The sequence below is a fragment of the Trichosurus vulpecula genome, chromosome 5 (genome assembly GCF_011100635.1).
Source record: "Trichosurus vulpecula isolate mTriVul1 chromosome 5, mTriVul1.pri, whole genome shotgun sequence".
Classification (NCBI taxonomy): Eukaryota; Metazoa; Chordata; class Mammalia; order Diprotodontia; family Phalangeridae; genus Trichosurus; species Trichosurus vulpecula.
The window spans coordinates 137,954,152-137,974,819 of NC_050577.1; positions in this window are offsets into that span (position 1 = coordinate 137,954,152).

Sequence of the window (20,668 nt, forward strand, 5' to 3'; positions counted from 1 at the left end):
GAACCACAAAATACCCCAAAACCAAAAAAAAACCCCACCGTACTCCAGCCTTCATAGTGAAATATCAAGTGACAGTCCCCTAAATTGACTGCATTACATCATTGGAACAAAATCATTGGTCCGTTCCCTGAGGTTATGATATTGTTTCTAGCATCTTCTAAAAATGGCTGCCCTTTCTATACTTAACCCTTTCCAGGGTATGGCAGGCATGCTTTTAAACCAAGAAACAGTAGTATCCCAGAGGGTCCTGGCTTACCTTTGATCAAGTCCTTCGTGTCTGCAAAGCTGGTAGTTTGAGACCAAGATAAATGACTACTTTTGTGGGGCAAATGAACCCCTTATAGAGACAGGGGTCATACTTAGTATATCTAAATTCCCAGCACTTTTCTAGTGCTTAATGAATGCTTGTTGATTGATTGATAGTATACTAATTAAGCACATGGTGGGGGTGTTTTTGTTCAAGCAAAGTAGAATTGAATTTTCTAGCTATCTTGCATAAAGGGAGAAGGATTATATGAAATCCATCATCGTTGCACCTGAGTATATGGCTAGATACAGAATTTGGACATTACTGATGCAAGCTATGAAATCAAAGAAACAGCTGTCCACATTTCTCAATTTCACTTTCTCACCTCCCATTCATTCCTCAACCCCTTGAAATCTGGCTCCTGTCCAAGACCACTCCATTGAAGTTACCCTCTCCAAGGGCACCAATGATCTCAGTACTGCCATATCCAACAATCTTTTCTCATGCCTCTTATTTCCTGGCAGCGCTTGACACAGTTAACCAATTCTCAGGCTTTCATTACATTATTTTATGCTGATTTTTCTCCCACTTCCCGTCTGATCCTTCTGTCTGCATCCTTCTGTCCAGCATCTGTTTCCTTTCCCTTTTCATGGGAGTATCTCAGATCTCTGTTCTGGCACTTCTTTAAATTCTTAGCTCCCATAGGTTTGATTATCACCTCTATGCAGGTAACACCCGAATCCACATATCTAACCCTTGTCTCTCTGTGTTATCCTCAACTGTTCACTCTTATTTCCTTTAGTGATCCAATCAGCTGCCAAATTTTGTGGCTTCTTTGCCTACATCACCTTTCTCTTTGGCCCTGTTCACTTCACTCATACCACGACCCTCCAAAGTTAGACCTTGAGTAGTATAATAACAGTTTCCTAATTGGCCTCCACATAGCTGCCTATGTGTTATTCCTAAAGCATAATTCTGGCCACGTCAAGAAGCTTGAAAGGCTGTCTAAATTCAAGGATAAAATACGAACTTCTCTGCCTTCCGATTAAAGCCCTTTACCATCTGCCCGCAGCTCATGTGCTCCTAAGCATCTCTGTACCATACAAAGTAAAAATCACATAGTTCATGGGAAAAATTGGGTCAGGGGCAAAATGCTCAAAACCTTCTTAAGTGATACATTAAAAAAAAGATAGAAACCTAACCAAAACAGCAGCACAGTTGTGTACATGTAAAATGGTTAAGAAGTACACAAATGATAAAATAAATAGTAGCAAAGTCTGTGGTCAGGGGCTGCTGCTCATCTGTCCCCATTACCTATTTCCCATGGTTCAGGTTGGCAAACCTAGCAATTCAGGGTCTGAGCTATAGGAAGCCACGGAGGAAGAGAGAGGCGCAGAGGTGAGGACCAACCATCCTCCATCCAAATCTCCTCCTACACCAGCAGATATACAATAATTATGTCACTTTACCTTGAAGAAGATCCAAAGTTTGCTTATCGAAGTGGGTATCAGAAGGGTTGCAGCCTGTGAACTGGTACCGTTTTCTGCTTCCTCGATGTTTCTTGATGAAATCTCTAATAAGCAAACAAAAAAATTAAAGTTATGCTTACATTGTTCCCTAATATATCAACCTCATTGAAACAAATTCACATTTTCAAAACAAAGCATTGCAGCAGAACTGACTTATATACAGCCTGACTATTCAACTTGTGCTATATGTTCCAGTCAAACTGTCCTATTTGCTGTTCACAGTAAAAGGCATTCATCTCATCGCATAGCCTTTGCATAGGCTGACCCTTCCTCATAGGCTGTTGCTCTCTCTCTCCTCAATTTGACCTTCTGGGACTCCCATTCCCATCAGGTCTTATCAAGACCCAGCTCAGGTTCAACTTCCTGTACCAGATCCTTTATGAGCTCTAGTCCTTAGCTCTCCCCACCTAATAATTTCTTTCCATTTATTTTGCATACATTTTGTACCTGTTTGTTTGTTTTTATGTTCAATCTCACCTCTATCTTCCCCATTGGAATGTAAGCATCTTAAGGTCAGATAATGTCTCTTTCCTATCTTTGTATCTTCAAAGCCCTGCAGAAATACCTGGTACATAGTAGACAATTACTAAATGGAGCAAAGATTTGCCAACCAAATCAGTGAACAAAGTATGAGGTATATTTATTATTCTTCTTTTTTGGAGGGGGGGGAAGGCAGGGCAATTAGGGTTAAGTGACATGCCCAAGGTCACCCAGCTAGTAAGTGTGTCAAGTGTCTGAGGCCACATTCAAACTCAGGTCCTCCTGACTTCAGGCCCAGTGCTCTACTCACCGCACCACGTAGCTGCCCTATATTTATTATTCTTAAGGGAAAAACTATAAGGAGCTTAGTACACTGCATGCAGATGGGGAAAAACTAGTTACAAATGACCCCAACCTATTTATCAAACTAGGTCCAGTAGGAAACTTTTATTTAAAAAATACTTTGCTAGCAGTAAATTCAAGTTATGGTAGGTAACTGAAAATAACACAACTGCATTTCTCAACAAGTCTACGATTAAAACATTTCATAGATTAACATGGTGTAAGATTTCCTCCTACTTTTCCCCTGCCTCCTTACTTGCTTCCTCACTCCCTCCCATTAGTCCATGTCAGTGAGGACTTTACTTATATAGACTATGGAAGCTTGGTCTATGGACAAGAGGGACTTGGCCCAAGCAGTTAGCACTTGAAAGCATTGTTACTTCAGTGACCTACTTTCAAGGAAAGGTTAACCTACAGTGAGGATGCAGAACTAAATTAAATTCCTGTTAAATTCCAGTATTTTCCCCCTCATACTGAGTCATCTGATTTGGGCCCTGCAGGGTGCAGTGTTACCTTGCTTGGTGAACTGAATAATTATTTATAGATTCCCTGAACATTAAGCTTACCCCTTATCTAACTTTACACAGGCTGTCTGGTTAGTGACTCTTGGAGAGACACCCTACTGGATAATGTGGTCCCACATGGTAGGTCAGGGCCCAGCTGCCCTCTTTTCCATTCTGCATTGATGGTTTGAAAATACCAGGACAATGGCTGCATGCCACATTGATTTTATAATCCCTAATCTAATGCCTCTACAGGGGGTTCTAATTCCATATAACACGCATAAAACAAAGAGATAAATGTTAGTTATTATTAAAAATGGAGGTTTCAAGGACCCGTTGTAAAGCTTTGTACATACAGATGGAATTCTAAAACTAGGTTATGGGGGGAAAAGTAATTTCTTGATGAAGCATTAATGATAAATAACAAGCCTTCAAGAAGCTAAAATACACAGCACTTAGTGGCACTTCCATTCTGAGCATTTTACAAATATGAACTAATGGAATGCAAATTATATTTCTCATAGGATACAATGTAGTCATTCTATAATGAAATTGATTCACCATCCATTAATTAGGTGAGATCTTGAAGTTCTTAAAAGCAACAGGTCTTTGTTTTGTTTCCTTTTTGAGGTAAGTATTTCTTGGCTCGTATAGGTCACGTAGAGGAAGGCAGAATGGACATGGAGTCAGAAGACCTGGCTTTGAGTCCTGCCTTTGCCACTTAAGTGTTTATGTGACCTTGGGAAAGTCATTCTCTGAGCCACAGTTCCTGCATCTGTAAAGTCTCATAGGGTTGTTACAAATAAAGTACTTTAGAACCTGAAAGTGAAAACTACTTTTAATTCTAAGCGTGACAGTGAATCAAATTCACATGTCCTGTAGCTGCTGGTGGGTATCTGGGAAAGTCAGTGTGTGGTGCAGATCTGAACGGATTGGTATCTCCTCCAAAACCAGATTGTTGATCCCACGATTTCATTGAACAATCCATAGCACAACGTCCACAGAGATATGCCACCTACATTTTTAAAACCCCTTCTAGGAATGCAGACTATTAGATTTGCTTAAGTAACCTGAAGGATGCAACAAAAAGATAAACATGCCACAGAAATGCAGTAGAAAGAGCAGTATTTTAGCTTCCAGAAAATGACCATCCCTCATCCAGGCATGCCATGACTGGAAAGAAAGGAAAAAAGAAGGAAAATGACTGTGATACAACATCACTGAAAGCCAATAAAAGCATCTCTCTCTCTTCCAAGTTCTGAGGTTTCCCATATCTGAAACAAATCTCCATTTATGGATGTATAATATCTTACTATAATGAAAAAAATCTGAATTAGCCAGGATTGTAAATGATATATTAACTGCTTTATATCACCAAAGTAGCACATGCATAAATCCTGTATTAGCCAAAATATGATCTGGCACATTGTGAGCAAGACAAGGAAACCCCTGAAGATTCATTAAGACCCCTAGACTCCAAGTAGGACCACACACAGTAGGCTTGTTGCTGACTTTGACAGTGCACTAAGTGCTAGACAGTCAATAGCCCTATTTATTTTGGAGATTTTGATGTGAAAAATTTTAATCATATTAAAAAATAATGGAAAACACATTATTTGATTTACAAAGTATAATGACTGCTTAGCAACCCTTAAAGCTTACTGTTCCTTGTTTTACACAAATCAGTTGGCTGAGTTTTGTTCAAAAGAAATGGTCAAGTGGAATCATCTTTTTTTCTACTATTACAGAAATACTTGTTTATTTCATAAATTTAAAATAAAATAAAATTTAAGGAAAAGAAATAGTCAGATGGATATTGTAATACAACTACATGTTGTATCTGGGGGCTTAGACAATTTACATTATCTCATGAAGTTTGTTTTTAAGATGAACAATTGTACTTTCCAAATTCTACTGAGACAATGAGTTTGACCTGGAGAAGCTAGTGTCTATTTTTCAGGATTCCTCAAACAGCAAAGCCATGTGACACATTTTGTAAAACATAAATATCAAAGGGTTAGCAAGTAAAGCAACAAGAATCTCCCAGAATGAGAAGGCAGAGATGACTTTGGAATCACTATCTTTGGAGGGAGTACCTACATTTTGGCACGATCACCGATCCATGCAAACATGGAAGCAAATGAGTACACATTCATTAAAGCAATAATAAGTGGCTGGAAGAGTTTGAAGTAAATGAAATGCCTTTCACACACAGAGTGTAGAAGAGAGAGTACTTGACTGGATGCCAAAGGTCTTGATTCCACTGCTAAGTGACTATGTGTCCTTAGATGAATCATTTTCCTGATCTCAGTACTCTCATTTGTTAGTTGGGGATATGACACACCTCCAGAAATATTTTTAGATTTAAAGAAAATAATAGGTGAAATTTGAAGGGGTTGTGCAGATATGAGGCAGTATTTCTATACAATTCATTTCAATTAACACCAACTATGTCAGTCAAAAAACATTTATTAAGCATTTACTATGTGCCAGGCAGTGTGCTAAGTGCTAGGGATACAGAGAAAAGCAAAAAACAGTCCCTGTTCTCAAGGAGGGGAGACAATGTGAAAAAAAACTACACAAAAACGAATTATAGATGGGATAAATTTGAGATAACCAATAGAGGAAAGGAATTTATTTTAAGTAGAATTGGGAAAGGCTTCTCATAAAAGATGAGGATTTTTCTGGGACTGAAGGGAAGCCAAGGAATCCAGGAGGAGAAAATGAGGAGGGATAGTATTCTAGGCATGGGGAACAGCCAGTTCCCTGGAGAGGTGAGATAAGGTGTCTTGTGTTAGGAGCAATAAAGAGGTGGGTGTCAGAGTATGAGAGGGGAGAGGAGGTGTAAGGTGTGAGAAGACTAGAAATTTAAGAGGGGACTAGGATGTAAAGGACTTTGAGTGCCAAACCTAAGATTTCGTATTTGATCCTAGAGGTGATAGGGAGCCATTGGTGTTTACTGAAAACGGGGTGGTGGTGGTGGAGGTGACATGGTGAGATCTGTCTGCACTTGTGGTAAGATTAATTTGACAGCTGAGTGGAGGACAGATTGGAGTGGGGAGGGACTGGTAAGACATCCTGCTGAAGGCAGCAAAGGATCATTGATTAAGAGCTAGAAGGAACTTCACGGGTGACTGAATTCAACCGTCTCATTTTACAGGTAAGAAAACTGATGCCCAGAGAGGGTGTGATTTGCCCTGGGTTCTACAGCTAGTAAGCACTTAAGGTGGAATTCCAACACAGTTTTTCACCACTCAAGTCCAGTGATCTAATCACTATACTGCCTTTAAAATCGTCTATTGACAGGAACAGCTACGTGGTGACACAAATGAGTGCTAGGGCCTGGAGTCAGGAAGACTCATCTTTCTGAGTTCAAATCCAGCCTTAGTTATTGGCTGTGTGACCCTGGGTAAGTCACTTAACTCTGCCTCAATTTCCTCATCTGTAAAATTACCTGGAAGAGGAAATGGCAAAACCACTCCAGTATCTTTGCCAAGAAAATCCCAAATGGGGTCACAAAAAAATCAGACAGCCAAGAGTGATCTGTGATTAAGTCATGGAACTCTTGATATGAGCATTCTTTCTACCAACCCTACTTACAACTAGCCTATGTCTTACCTTCCAGGAGCTAAAAACAATAATAGCTAGCATTTCTTTGCTTTGAGATTTGTAAAACACTTTATAAATATTATCACATTTTATTCTTACAAAAATCCTAGGAGATGGGTGCTATCATTATCCCCATTTCATATATGAGGAAACAAACCTGAAGCAGACTGAGGTTAAGTGACTTTCCTAGGGTCATGTAGCTAGTAATCATTTTGAGTTTGGATTTGAACTCAAGTCTTCCTGAATGCAGGGCTGATAGGTGGCTCAATGAATAGAGTGCCAGGCCTGAAGTCAGGAAGACCTGAGTTTAAATCTGCCCTCAGACACTTGCTACCTATGTGACCTTGGGCAAGTCACTCAACACTGTTTGCTTCAGTTTCCCCATCTGTAAAATGAGCTGGAGGCACAAAATCGCAAACCACCGCACTATCTTTGCAAGAAAACCCCAAAAGGGGTCACAAAGGGTAGGATGCTACTGAAATGACTGAAATTCCTGAATACAAGTCCAGCGCTCTATTCATTCTGGAACCTAATAGTATCTTGTCGCTAAGGATCTCCCATACCCAGGGTAAACTTTCCTTTATCAGTTGTTGCATATTTTCTTATCTTCTTTACTCTGAGTTAAGACAATTGCATTACCAGAAAGCAAATAAATTGGTAATCTTTAAGCCTTAACTTTGGCACACTCTGTATCCTCCTAGAGAAGAATAGGACAAAGGACTCCTAAAGTTGGGGGAGCGAGGAGGGAGAGTGAGAAAAAAGAAAGTGAGAAGTTGAAAAGGATCAAAAGGTTAGACTTTGTGGGTTGCTTGGTTTATTTTCCTGAAGCAAAGTACAGCGATGGAGGCTTTTATATTGAAAGATTTCTGTAAATGTCCAACATATCTGCAGGAAGCCTCCAAGCCTCTTCTGGTTTTAAGGACTAGAATCCCAAGTTTCAGAATCTGAAGCAATCTTTGAGTGCATTGAGAGGCTTATTTTTCAACTTTTACATTCTTCCCCACATACATGTATCAGAGAAGGTAGTTTAATTTGGCTCAGCAGCTAGACTTGGCATCTTCCATCTTTCCTGGATGTATATAGTTACGTTCTCTCTCTCTCTTTGGGAAGCCGTAGTGACTTGTGCTGTTTTCATTAAATTGTAAAGGAGGAAAACATCCTAGAAGACTTAAACTATCACCTGAGTAAGGGGACTGTCTTCTTACTTGGAAATTTCCTCTGCTTAACCCCCAGGCTGTCTAAAGATCAAGTGAAAAGGAAGACCACAAAGAGACTGCCTAATTCAGGATTTTTTTAAAATGTGTGTCCTTTTAAAATCTGCTTGTTAGGTTTGCTTGTCTTTGGAAATAATGGTAGATTGAAAACTTACAAGTCTTACTTGTGAGGCACTCTAACTTAATCACCCAAACTATAACCCATTATGATCCTTAGGACCAAGGACAAAGGTGAGATGTATTTACCTTTGATTGTGCAGGGCTATTGAGAGAGTTTCATTTTTGAAAGATCCCTGCACCAATAAGATCACAGGTCTTGAGCTGTACAGGATGGAGTGTGGTGGACTTTTAATCAGGAGGACTTATGTTCAAATCCCTTAGATACCTGATAGCTGTAAGATCCTGGACAAGTCACTTAACACTTTTCAGCCTCAGTTCCTTCACCTGCAAAATGAGAATGTTGTGAGGATCAATCAAATGAGATAATATGCAGAAAGGGTTTAAAAACCTTAAATTGCTATATAAATGTGGGCTGTTAGTATTTGGTGAACTGGGGAATGGCCTGACCTTTGTTTCTTTATACAAAATATATTTAGTTAGTTCTTTGCCTGATCTCCTGCCAATACCCCTTGTTATTGCAATGAAAGAAGCTGAGGAGCATGACCTCCAGATAAGGCAGAATCGGGCGCAGGCTTGGTTCTCATTTATTCCACCACACACACCAATATCAAACTCAAATTTAGGAGGTGTGAGATTGGGCAGTAGTATTATATACCTGTGCATTGAGGGAAACTGTTCTTTTTCCTCCATCCTTCAGTTTAATAAAGGTTCTATAGATAAAATATCTGTACTTAAATACAGAGTATGGCAAAAGTTACCATTCTGTATATCTAGATAAAGGAAGACAGATATTATGGCACAGTGGTTAGCAAGCCTTCAGTCAGGATGCTCTGGGTCCTGGTTTCAAATTCCATCTTCGACAGTGACTGCGTAACTCTGATCAAGTTGCTTACCCTCTCAGCACCCGTAGGTCATTCCCTAGCACTATAAATGGCAGCTCTCCATAGAAAGAGAGAGTTTTCTCACTGGAAAACTTTTATGATGAAATCATGGGTTCAGACCAGACCAAAACAAGCAAATCAACAATCCAAAAAAACCAGCAGCAGCAATGTTTCTTTAATCCAGAGGATTCATTTCCCATCTGAACAAAGACATCCCATTTCAAGTTCATTTTCTAAAGCAAATATTAAAACTTTCAAGAACATCGTAACCCTTAAGTGAAGAACAATTAACCGCTTACTGAGTAAAATCAATGTGGTATCTATTTGAGACTAATATTAGGGGTCAAAAAGGAGGCAGTGTTTTTCCTCCAAGAAATAGATCTTTCCTTAGAATTCAGCTTTAAGAATAGATACTAAAGCTATTCTTCAAGATGTAGTTAGTGTCAAAGCATTAAATAGGCAATTTATCTTTATGTTGGAGAATTGAGAGGGGAAAAAAAAAAGAAATTTTGCTTGGAAAACAAATGCCTTCTTACTAAGGAGGCAGTCAGAGTATGCCAGGAATCTGGATGAAGACATCTCATCCTTGCCACTTATAATTATGCTTTAAGGTTAACTAGCACCAAACGTGATAGCATTAGAATTTATTTATTGAAATGATACGACTTTAAAATCTATTACCCGTACTTTGATATTTATGAGCCATTTCCAAACAGAGCATTGGGCCTTTTAAATGGCAACCTTTCCCCCTCTACAGACCATTATGTTCCAGTTGCTCATAAACTCACTGAGTAATTAGAAGTCCAACCTAGGAGAAATATAGGAAGGAGATGTTAAAAATAAGCATCAACTTCATATCAGTTGGTCTCTCCTCCTTTTAAATATCTCTTGCAAAGGTGGGTGGTGGTGGTGGAGTGGGTGAATTAATGGATTAGAAAAAGAAAGACAAATTACTTTATATTAAAAGAACACAATAGTGATCCCCATAGAAAATAATGTTTTAAAAATACCTGCAAAGTGCTCTGATTTAAAAATATTAGAAATACTCAAAATACAAATGTAACTGAGAGGCGGAAAGGGGGATAAAAGCAACAAAAAAGCACCAGAGGGCAAGAAAAGTGAGTCCTAAATTCATCCTGTACTTTCCTTGACTGTATTAATTTTTTACTGGCTTTTGTTTTGCTCTTTGGTGACTGGTGCGTATACTAATGCTTTTGGACTGTGAATCTGCATTTTGGAGTTAATTTCTTGATGATGGCACTATTCACAGGCACATCTCCTTTGAACTGCCCTGAGTTTATTAATGCATAGAAAGGGTGCATCTGTTTTTTCCTAATCACAGTTGTGAAACCACTGACTCGTGATTATTGCTCATTTCCCTTTACAATGCCCTTTTGTGCTCTGCAAAAACTGTTTCACATGACACCTGTTGAACTGTATTTTCAGCCTTAAGCGTGACACAGTGTGGTGGAAGTTTTGCATGTGTGCACATCAGAGCTGCTTTCTTTCCACTAAGAATTGAGAAAGACACAAAACTTTTTGGTTCATGTCACCTTAAAATAAATTATTACGAAATCATTAGATTATAGATTTAGCACTGGAAAGAACCTCAGAGGCCATCTAATCTAACTCCTGATTTTACATATTAGTAAAATGAAGCCCAGGAAGATTACATGATTTACCTAAGGTTTTGTTGCTGTTCATACGTTTTTCAGTCATGTCTGACTCTTTGTGACCCCATTTGGGAATTTCTTGGCAAAGATATTGGAGTGGTTTGCCATTTCCTTCTCCAGTTTGTTTTACAGATGAGGAAAGTCAATAACTTGGGGTTAAGTGACTTGCTCAGGGTCACACAGCTCGTTGTGTCTGAGGCCAAGTTCGAACTCGGGTCTTCCTCATCCCAGCTCTGGTACATTGAGCCACCTACCGGCCCTATCTAACATTACGCATGTAGCATTCATCAGAGGTGGGATTTCAACTCCTGTATCATATTCGCATAAAGTAATAAATCTGGTATTTATTTGTTACAATAACATTTTACTTTTCTCCTTGTATCCCTAGTGCCTGAAAAACAGTAAGCACTTAATACTTGTTGACTAATTAGTATTTGTTTAAATGATCCTTCTCAAGATGGAAAATTAAAGACCAAAGAAGATAGTTGATTGTTGCTCCATGAAACCTAATCTTTTCCAAGGGACCTTCTATTGCTTCTTTGTTATCTCATATATTTTCCTACTCCTTTGTTCTTTGTCATAAGATCTCCTTCACTTAGATGGGCACTCATCCCTTAAAAATTATTACAGTCCCTCAACATTTCTGGGGGTTAGGGGTACAGGACCTTGAAGAATGTGAAAAACCATGAATAACTCTAGGCCCCACTCCTAAACCTTTATTTTGGGTAATTCTGATCATATTTATTTAACATGCAAGATAAGTAAAACAACACACTGCTTCCATTAAAAAATAGTTGCACAACAGTCACACAACTCTACACAAGAAACCAACATCTTGCACACTATGCAGATTCTTCACAGCCCTCCTAACTGCAGTAACTGCTTGACAGATTTCCTTCTATGAACAGGGCTAGATACAACTATCACTGTGGGAGAAAATCGTGTGACTGAATCGGATTGGTAGAGAGAGGAAGAGGAGGTGTTCCCAGAGTACACAGCCTCTAGTTCTTTAGGGAACTGAAACTTTTAACAAAATTTAACTGTTTATAATAAATTTATGTATGTAGACTTATGGTAGTAAATGATAAAATTAATAACGTATAGCATTTATGCACTTACCACTTACTAATTTTTTTTGTTTTCTTTATATACGTAAGTCTATTGTGATTTTCCATAGTATGCTGCAAATCTCCAAAAATTCCCATTTAATTATCAGTGGCCAACCCACTGAATAACCACAACCGCAAATGTGAAACCTATGAATGTTGAGGGATGATTGTATTTATTTTGTATATTAATAAAAAGAGTTAACATTTAGACAGTATTTTAAAGGTTTGTGAAACATTTACATATATTATCTCGTGTATGTATGTAAGGTGCTGTGATCAGGGAACCCTTTTCAATTTGAGGAGTTGTTCCATTTAACTTGAGAAGACTGTAGAGCATGGACCTTTGATTGATTCACAGGTATTCTTGACCTGGGGTGCATGGATCCCCCAAAAGGTCTGTGAATTTGGATGAGAAAAAAATTATATCTTTATTTTCACTAGCCTTTGGTTTCCTTTGTAGTTTTATTATTTTGTGTATACATTTAAAAGCATTATCCTGAGGCATCCATGGGTTTCCCTGGACTGCTAAAGGGCAACCAATCAATAAACCTGCTATTAAGCACCTACTATGTTCCAGGTACTGTGCTAAGGGCTGGGGATACAAGTATTGAAAAAAGACAAACAGTCCCTGACCTTAAGGAGTTTACAATGTGATGGGGGAAGACTGAAAGTGGAGTGGAGATGTGATGGAATGGAAATATGGCTTGCCTAGGCAGTTTGGGAAAGGGTTCCCTACTTTACCCTTCATTCAGAGAGGTCCCAAGAGCAGAAGGTACTGATGCCCCCTCCCCATCCCCCACAAAAAGCTAAGAACAACTATCTCTGATGCATCTGAAGGGCCGCTGCTCCCTAGATGGAGAAGTGCACTGACTCCTTGTCACTCAATTGCTGTCTAGATGTCAGTGACTAAGACACAAGGGGTCAAACTAAAAGGCTGTCCCAGCTCAGTGGGGCTGAGAGTTATAAAAGGGAGCTGTGGCCTTTGTTCTCTCTAGTCAAGACTCCTTTCTCTTTCCCCTTGCCTTCTTTCCCAGAGTGCAGCAGGTGGAGAAGGCGACGACAGTTCTCCCTATTCCCTCTTGCCTCATCTCACGCCACAGTTATGGCGACTTATAGCAGAAGTACATGTCAGAGACAGGCATATTTGCATTAGGCCTGAGAAGAGAGTTCAAGGACATTGCTCCTAATCTGAGGAGATTTTGGACTTTCTAGACAGTATGATCCTGGAACCTAGCCTTTAAACCAGAGATGGGAGATTTCCTGGGCAGCAATACCTTTGGGAGTGATTGTGTAGGTGATCCCAAATTTGAGAGTTTCTGATTTTATATATTTGGACACCAGCCTCCAAGAGGAAGAGGGCTTCCTCAACAGTACCTTTTGGGAGGGAAGAAGGAAGAGGAACCTCCATAAAGGGCGCTGTTGCCCCGAAAGGACTACCGCCATGTCATGGGGAAAAGGCAGGGAGGTAGGAAAGAAGAGAAATAGTTCGTCTTATCTTTGCATGTCCGGTTATTGCAATGAGTAACTCGGCTTGTTCAGGTCTTAAGTGAATGGGAAGTCCTTTTTCAGGATCACTTCCAAAGTGTCATTACTTTCTGGGGGAGCATAATGGGCTATATGTGTGATTTATGTTCCTGCATTTGACCTCAGGCTCCTGAGAATACATTCCATCATGCATTTTTCTGGTGGGTGAAATAAAAGCTTTTCTGTATCTGATACTTATATTATACAGTAAGTGCCTATGTGGGAGTTAGAGACTTTGTTATTCACTCTGAGGGAAACCTAGACACAGGACGACACAAGATTTTTTTCAGGATATTTTTTAGGACATTTGTGGGGAGGGGGAATAAGTTAAAGAGGAAGCAGAGGCCTTTGGGTCAGGCCCAAAGGACTGAACTCAGTCCATGTGAGCCCAGAGGTACTTGGGGCATGCTGGGCCATCTGGAGGGAAGGGAATAAGCATTTATATACTGCCTCTTAGATATCTCGTTTTTCTGAGTTCATATTGCGTCATCCTAATAGAATGTAAGTACTTCTTGTCTGTCTTTGTTCCTCCAGCATTTAGCTCAGCGTCAGTGACACAGCAGGCACTTAATAAATGCTTTTACAATTGAACCGAATTGACCTTTTGTCAGTTATTTCATAAATTCTCTATAGAAGATTCCCTCAGTATACCATATTCCTTCCTCTGTTGCTTTTCTTTTCTCTCCCTCTGTCACTCCCTCTCTCCCTCCCTCCCCTCCCTCTCTTTCTTTCCTTTCTTTCTTTCTTTTCCTTTCTTTCTCTTCCTTCCTTCCTTTCTTTCTTTCCTCCTTTCTTTCTTTCTTCCTTCCTTCCTTCCTTCCTTCCTTCCTTCCTTCCTTCCTTCCTTCCTTCCTTCCTTCCTTCCCTCCTTCCTTCCTTCCTTCCTTTCTTTCTTCCTTTCTTTCTTTCTTTCTTCCTTTCTTTCTGGCAATCTGGGTTAAGTGACTTGCCCAGAGTCACACAGCTACCAAGTGTCTAAGGCTTGATTTGCACTCAAGTCCTCCAGACTCCAGGGCCAGTTCTCTTCACTGTGCCACCTAGCTGCCCCTCCTCTGTTTCTGTACTATCTTAAGAGTACTGAATGGGATGGATAATTGTGAAGACTTCACAGGGTATGTCTAATGGAGTAGGAGAGGTTTTGGGATTTGGCTTTGTGATTTTGGAAAGTCGCTGGGCCTAGAACTGTGGGCATGCCCTTCCCCCTCTCTCTCAGATGTTAGAAGATAATGGACTTCCTATGAGCTATTTGTTCTCTGCTCCAGGAAAGTCTCTCCTCCCACCCACCCCATTTCTTCTCCTAGACTTTCAGACGCCACCCAGGCAGTTGAGTTCTGATAGGGAAAAACCTGAATGGACTGGATCAACCTTGGTCCTCAGGGATAGAGGTGGGTGGGAATCTTTTTCATTAACAATATAAATTAAGGCAGGTTCCCTTTTACCTCTCCTCCTCCATTTTGGAGGTGTGCCCAAATCTTGCAATGTTTGTGACATAAATTTACTTTGTTTCTCCTAAGGATGTCTCTCCTATTATTTAAAAATCCTGTCCCATACAGTACCAATGTAGTATTTGTATTTCCTATATTGTCTCTTAGTCTTGTTACACAGCCGGCTGAACACATTGCACATATTACCTAAAATGCCATTTATGATTTTAAATGTATACAAGTCAGTTAGTAATATGCTGAAGACTGTACACACCTATCTTTTCATTGCCATTTGGGTTATTCATTATTGTGATTCCTCTGAAATGATGGCATTTCATGATTCATAGTCATATTGCGCTGCAGGAGAGATTGTTTCTATGGCAGAAAGTAGTTTGGTATAAGTGAAAGCAATGCATGATTCATGAAATGGTAATGTAGTCCTAACTCCTTTGCTTACTCAATTCTGGACCAACCTGTGTCACTTTTTCTAAGTTATATGTTTTGATGAAATGATTCAATGAGATAACCATTCAGTAACATTTAGACAATAATCATTTTTCATCCACTTTGTTTTTCTATATGGATATTTAGACCAATCTGTTTCACAACGCTATTTTTCACAACAGGACTTTATAGTATTTTGATGCCCTGTGGATATGAAGAGGTTTAAGAAAAATGATGATGGTAGGGAACCATAGGTTTCTAGGGGTGCTTGAGATCCCAAAATACCTACACACTGGGTCCTGCCAAAAGAATTCGACTCAAGCCTTCTCAGCCAAGGAAAAAAGCAAAGTTTATTAAGGATTCGCCATATTGGGTTATCTTGAGAAATCCCACCCTTTGTGACGCTTGTGGGACGGGCCAGATTCAACCTAAACTGAGCTAAATTGAATCTGAGTGCCTTCAGGGAGGCAAGATGGAGATTATATACACAAAGATTGTGGGAGGGATTGAGGGGTGGTCAGGGGTGACTAGGGAAGGGATTTAGGGAGGGTCTTGAGAAGGAGTCTAAGGAGCAGCTTGGTGGAACTGAGATGAGGTCAAACTCCAGGGTAGGAAATAGCTGAAGGCTACCTGGAGATGAAAGACAACAGAAGGCTAGGGTAACTGGGCTAGAGTACAGATATTTTGATCAGGATTAAGGGTGGGAAGCAGCTGGACAATAGAGGGCTAGGCTAGGTAGAGATTTGGGCCTAATGATAAGGTAAGGCTTATGGCCTTAGGGGAAGGCCAGATCTAGTTGGAAGGTTCAAGGAGAGTTCAAAGGGGTTCCCAGATATAGCCCAGTGTCATCTGAGAATAACTATATCTCATGAGGCTTGCCGTTAATAGAGATGTCACCTTTCATTTAGATTGTGGGTAGGACATCTCTGACAATGGTCATCTGAGTTAAGCATGTCTTTCTTTGTCTTTTATATGTTTTGGTTTGGGTGTTTAGGGAATCATTGAATAATCCCATAGTTAAATTTGCTGTAGAGTCAGATAATTTTAATATATTTATGTGCATCACCTTGTGTGAGAAGAATCTTCAAATCTATAATATTTCTTACCAAGTCAAATGCTTTTAAACAATAGGATCGGTGGGGATCTTCTCCTTCAATTGTGTAACTGTAAATATATGGTATGTTGTTGGAAATCAACTATGAAAGCCTTCTTTTATCTACTGCTCATGGTTTTTTGGAGGATGTCTTCTGTGCATGCACAATTCATTTGGTTCTTATGTTTGATTAATATTTGTTATGCGGAGGGAACTTTGTCTACATTAATACCTGTGACATCTCCCCTCTCTCCTACCTACAACTTAAATTCCTGTGCCCTGTGCATACATTTGCACTGTGCCACTTCTAAAATGCACTCCCTCTTTTCTTTCATCTCAGAGTCCCTCTTTCTCTTTAAGATGCAACTCAAGCACCATCACCTGCAGGAAGCCTTTCCTAATGCCTCAACTGCTAGTGCCTCCCATCCCAATTCCCCTTTATTTAATTACTTTGTGAATACACAGTGTCCCCAAAGTCTTAGTTTAGTTTTAAGTATTAGTGCTTTGTTTTTGGTCATTTTATATTCATGTTGCATATATCTGGGGGTGTGCTGGGAAATGTTTAACAACCACCTCTCTGAAAAACAGAACATACTTTTAAGTTCAATATGCATTGTTAACATTTTCTCCATTACTTTCTTAAATCTAGACAATCAGCTGTGTGCATGTGTGTGTGTGTGTGTTTGTGTGTGTGTGTGTGTGTGTGTGTGTGTAAGAGAGGAGAGGAATGTAGAGGAGAGGAGAAGAGAGGGGAGGGGAGGATGGTGGAGGGGAGGATGAGGGAGAGGAAAGAGATATGCAGCATCTAGGTTGCCCAATGGATAGAGCAACGGACCTGGAGTCAGGAAGACTCCTCTTCCTGAGTTCAAATCTGGCCTTAGACACTTCCTAACTATGCATCCTAGACAAGTCACTTGACCCTGTTTGCATCAGTTTCCTCATTTGTAAAATGAGTTGGAGAAGTGTAATGGTACAGGGCAGGGCTTTTTGCTGTTATTCTCTTAAATGTCTTTAATGATTCTGGCCTTTTTTTGAATGGGGCTGGTAAAGTGGGATCTTGTCTTGGAATGTTTCTCAGCACTAAGACAATTGGGAGTCATTGATTTGTATATGATGTGGTACTAGTGGTTGGAGTTTTCCCACACTGATTTCTCACACTCTAAATGGTGAGCCTCAAGTGCCCCAGGGCCCTGAGACAGGTATATAAGATCTGAGACTGGGGTTTGATTTTTGGGGGTACGCTCACTGAAAGAATGTGGGTGATGAGACTCTGGGCAAGCCATTGAACCCGCCCCCCCACCTTTGATAACCCAGACAGATATTGGTGCTTCAGTGGTAACTATGAATTGCGATTTGAATCAGACAAAGTCTGTCTGTTAATGTTTGTAATTTCTGTTTGTAGTTGCCTTGAAGTTCAGGGGGCTGATCTTTTCCCCTTGATTAAAGTGAGATTGTTAACCCCTTAAAGTTGCTTTCCTTAGAAAAGCAGATCAAAGAACCTGTGTTAGCAGCCCTTCTGTATGGTGGTGTTATTGGTCTTACACCTCAACAACTGCTACTAGCCAAATTGTTCCTATAAGAAGGAAATGGCAAACTACTCCAGTATCTTTGCCAAGAAAAGTACTAAATGGGGTCACAGAGAGTTGGACACAACTGAACAGAAACAATATGTGTGTGTGTGTGTGTGTGTGTGTGTGTGTACATATGTATGTGTGTGCATTTATTTATTTATTTGGTTTTCTTCATTAAAATGTAAACTCATTGAAACTAGGAATTATTTTGCCTTACTTGTATCAGGGTTACCTGACATATAATAGATAACAAACACTTATTGACTGATTGGTGATGGACTTGCTTATCTTGTTCTCTCTTATCACAGCCCTCTTCCTTTCCTGCTTATCTAATCTTCTACTTTCTCCAAGAGGCTTCCTCTATAATTTCTGCCCCTCCTTCCATCACACCCTTCTTTGAACTCCTATTGCCACTTAGATTTACCATCAGTAGAGCAATTTATTGCTCTCTAACTGTTCATTGTGTATATATAGGATGCTTGCTTCTTTTATCTTGGTACCCTGTAGAACACGTAGGTATCATGGTGAAAACACCACCACCACTACTACTGCTGTTGCTGCTGCTGCTACTACCACCACCACCACCACCACCACCACTACTACTACTGCTATTGTTACTACTATTACTACTACTACTGCTCTAGTACCATTATCACTACCGCCACTACCACCACCACTACTGCTACTACTACCACTACTATTGTTACTACCAATACTACTACTACTACTCTTCCTCCATGTCTCAACTAAAATCCCATCTTCTACAAGAAGTCTTTTCCCAACTTCCTTAAAGTAGCACCTTCCTTCTTCTGATTATTTCCAATTTATCATATATATATAGCTTTACATGCATTCAAGATAAATTAAATATTTATTGATACATAAAAATGATAATAATAATGATAGCTAACATTTAAGGAGACATTTACTATGTGCCAGGCACTGCATTAAGCACTTTACAATTATTATCATCATTATGGAGCAACTAGGTGGCATAGTAGATAGAGTACTGGTCCCAGAATCAAGAGGACCTGAGTTCAAATAAGACCTCAGACACTTACTAGCTGTGTGATCCTGGTCAAGTCACTTAATCTGGATTGCCTTCTCCCCCACCACAAATAATTATTATTATAATTGATTTCTACAACACCTCTGGGAGGTAGGTGCTATTTATTATCCCCATTTTCCAGATGAGGGAACTGAGGCAAAGAGAGGTTAAGCAACTTTCCTGGGTCACACAGGTAGTAAGTGTCTAAAGCCACATTTGAATTCAAGTCTTCCCAATTCTAGATCCAGTGCTCTATCTACTGTGCCACCTATCTATACAAGACACATGCGTGTATGTAGAACACATATATAACACACATACATACACACCCATATATATGTATACATAACACATATATGCCCATATGTCATTCTAGGTTTGCAGTTCCAAGGTGGAGGGGAGTGCTTGTGCCTGGTCACGTGGGTGTAGAAGCTGTAGTTGTGATTTCAAGACAGAGAGGAGCATTTGTGTTTGTGGCTGCAGGAGAGCTGGGCCCCTTATTGGGTAAAGACCAAAGCACAGACCAGGAGAACAGTTACCACACCTCTTGCAGATCACATCATCTTGAATGACCAAAATCTTGCAGAATCCCAGAACTAGCTCTGAAAATAGCAGCACAAAAAACCCTTAAGCTTCCTATAGTACCTCCCCACTCCCAGGTGAACAGAGCCCAACTTTAACATAAAGTGCAAAGTCAAGAAATAGGGTAGAAAAATGAGCAAAAAACAACAAAAGAGCTTGACCACTAAAAAAAAAACAAAACAAGTACTATGTTGTCAGGGAAGAACAAGACACAAACTCAGAAGAAGACAGCACAATGAAAACACTTGCAAGCAAACCCTCAATGAAAAATGGTAATTGGATGAAAACTCAGCAAAAATTCCTGGAACAATTAAAGAGAGAGATAAGAGTAGTAGAGAAAAAATAGGGAAAAGAAATGAGAGTGATGCAAGAAAATTATGAAAAGAGAATTAATAGCTAGGTAAAATAGCATGTAGAAACCAGAATTAATCTGATGGTAAAAGAGGCACAAAAATTCACTGAAGAAAAGAACTCCTCAAAAAACAAGATAGGCTTCTTAAAAAGCAGAATTGTCCAAATGCAAAAAGAGGTATGAAAGCTCACTGAAGAAAATAATTCCCTAAAAATTAGAATAGGGGAACTGGAAGCTAATGATATCATGAGACATCGAGAAACAATAAAACAAATTCAAAAGAATGAAAGAAAAAGAAGAAAATGTGTAATACCTCACAGGAAAATCAATTGATCTGGAAAATAGATTGAGGAGATAGAATTTGAGAATTATTGGACTACCTGAAAGTCATAATAAAAATAAAAGAGCCCAGACATCATCTTTCAAGAAATTATCAAGGAAAACTGCCCTAAGTTTCTTGAACCAGAAGGGAAAATAGAAATTGAAATAATCAGTTGATCACCTCCTGAAAGAGAATCCAAAGTGAAAATTCCTAGGAATATTATAGCCAAATTCCAGAGCTCCCACATCAAGGAGAAAATATTATAAGCAGTCAGAAAGGATCCATTCAAATACCATGGAATCACAATCAGGATCAAATAAGATTTAGCAGCTTCGTTACAAGAGCAGATGGCTTAGAATATGATATTGCAGAAGGCAAAGGAATTAGGAATACAATCAAGAATAATATACCCAGCAAAACTGAGTATAATCCTTCAGGGGAAAATTAGATATTTAATGAAATAGAGGACTTCCAAATATTCTTGATGAGAAGTCCAGAGCTGAATAGAAACGCTGACATTCAAACAAAAGGCTCAAGATAAGAATAAAAAATGTAAGCCTGAAAGAGAAAACACAAGAGACTCAATAAAATTATACAGTTT